Raw genomic sequence first — 2,500 nt, 5'->3', positions numbered from 1 at the left:
TCGGCGACTTTGCAGTTCCCTCTCAAAGTACATTAAACACTGATGGATATTGAAAAGTGAGAACTCTAACATCATTTTCATAGAAAATTAATTCTTTCCTTCGTATTCGTTCATTGCGTTGCTGGGTCTACACGGGAATACTGTGTGACTTGTACCCCAGGAAATTAATTTTGTGAAAGGAATCCTATTAATAGTAATTTTATTACTAGTGTACGCGACCAGCCAAAAATGACAGCTATATAGTTAGATAGATATGCACACACTAGCACACGCATATTCAATCCAACCCACCGCCTTCCCCTTTCCTAACTACAACACGGGAGTTTCGGTAGTTTGTGGAAGATTGTGGTTTCCGAGTAACCTGTCGGCGTACCCCTTCTCACCGAGTCACGCTGAGCGTGACTGGAAAGCTTTATATATATGTATATATTTTTTTATATAGCCATACACTTGCACTTTATTATATAAAGCTACACCCCTGGTTGGAAATCATTAAAGGAAATCGAAAAATAACAAATAAAATGCAGTATATATGAAGGAGAAAGGATTTATGAGGTAGAATTATTTAAATAGTCAGCAACAATGATCTCTAATTCAGGGTCTTTAGTATTGGAGTTTAATGAAAGACTGAAAAAATCAAATCAGACAATGGCTAGTTAAGTAAAATTTGGAAATCAAATTGCCTGAAATTACATATAAAAATCAGGCTCGTTATCATTTTATTGAGACCAGTGTTAACTGTAAATACATGAGTCGTGTTATGACAATGAAACAATATCCAAAAGATTTTGTAGATTTGAGAACGAAGCCCTCACAAGAATATTGGGAGTAAAATAGCAAGACAGGATTAGAAAAGGAACTATGAGAGATTACTCGAATGTCATATGTGGATGAGATCATGTTAATGGGTAGATGGAGAGATTAGTTCACCAAACACTTATCTGGGCTCCTCAAGGTATTAGAAGAGTTGTAAGACCCAGGCCTACATGATTGAGGACCATGAAGCGTGAGGTCGGAGATGGTGAATGGAGAAGTGGAGAAGTATGGAATTAAAAGCTCAATATAGAGACATCTGGCGAAATCTAACTTAACCTTTTGTGTCAATAGGCGTTGAAGGAGATAATGATGATATATGAAATGTAATAGTAACTTGTGAAATATTTTAAGATCAGCAACAAAAACGGAAAAATAGATCAGTCTTATATGAACTATGAAACGAGACTTCATGACCTTCCTACTTGTTTTCATAGTTGTTCATTGACAGATTACGGGAAAAAATCGATTAGTTCTCGGTCCTTCTTAGTCAAATGTACTTTGTTTGGCTACCGGTATTTATATCTGGAAGTTTGGGATCAAAGTTCGATGTCCGTTATGTCTCGAACAAAGACTCGAGACAATGGGAAGCAGAAGTAAAAGGTTGACTCGTGTTTCGGGAGCGCTTAGTTACATGTTGGAACTTGTAAGATTTCATTTGTGCTGTCAAGATAAGAAAGAGTTTAGTATTTATAATACGTATTTGATGCCCTGTTTTTACTTGTATTTCATTAAGTTTACGCATCAGAAAGAACACAGACGCCGCCGCGCCTTCCCCAAACCCTCGCTGGCGACATCTATCCCCCACCCCTTGCATTAGAAGTTCTTTGACCTCTTTTTAGCTCCCACACCCCTTGCATTAGAAGTTCTTTGACCTCTTTTTAGCTCCCACACCCCTTGCATTAGAAGTTCTTTGACCTCTTTTTAGCTCCCACACCCCTTGCATTAGAAGTTTTTTGACCTCTTTTTAGCTCCCACACCCCTTGCGTTAGAAGTTCTTTGACCTCTTTTTAGCTCCCACACCCCTTGCATTAGAAGTTCTTTGACCTCTTTTTAGCTCCCACACCCCTTGCATTAGAAGTTCTTTGACCTCTTTTTAGCTCCCACACCCCTTGCGTTAGAAGTTCTTTGACCTCTTTTTAGCTCCCACACCCCTTGCATTAGAAGTTCTTTGACCTCTTTTTAGCTCCCACACCCCTTGCATTAGAAGTTCTTTGACCTCTTTTTAGCTCCCACACCCCTTGCATTTGAAGTTCTTTGACCTCTTTTTAGCTCCCACACCCCTTGCATTAGAAGTTCTTTGCCCTCTTTTTAGCTCCCCCACCCCTTGCATTAGAAGTTCTTTGATCTCTTTTTTTTTTTTTTTTTAGCTCCCCCACCCATTGCAGTAGAAGTTCTTTGACCTCTTTTTAGCTCCCACACCCCTTGCATTAGAAGTTCTTTGACCCCTTTTTAGCTCACACACCCATTGCATTAGTAGTTCTTTGACCTATTTTTAGCTCCCACACCCCTTGCAGTAGAAGTTCTTTGACCTCTTTTTAGCTCCCACACCTCTTGCATTAGAAGTTTTTTTACCTCTTTTTAGCTTCCCCACCCCTTGCATTAGAATTTCTTTGACCTCTATTTAGCTTCCACACCCCTTGCATTAGAATTTCTTTGACCTCTTTTTAGCTTCCCCACCCCTTGC

The sequence above is a fragment of the Palaemon carinicauda genome, chromosome 11, assembly GCF_036898095.1.
Source record: "Palaemon carinicauda isolate YSFRI2023 chromosome 11, ASM3689809v2, whole genome shotgun sequence".
NCBI lineage: Eukaryota > Metazoa > Arthropoda > Malacostraca > Decapoda > Palaemonidae > Palaemon > Palaemon carinicauda.
This window is presented reverse-complemented; position numbering follows the sequence as displayed.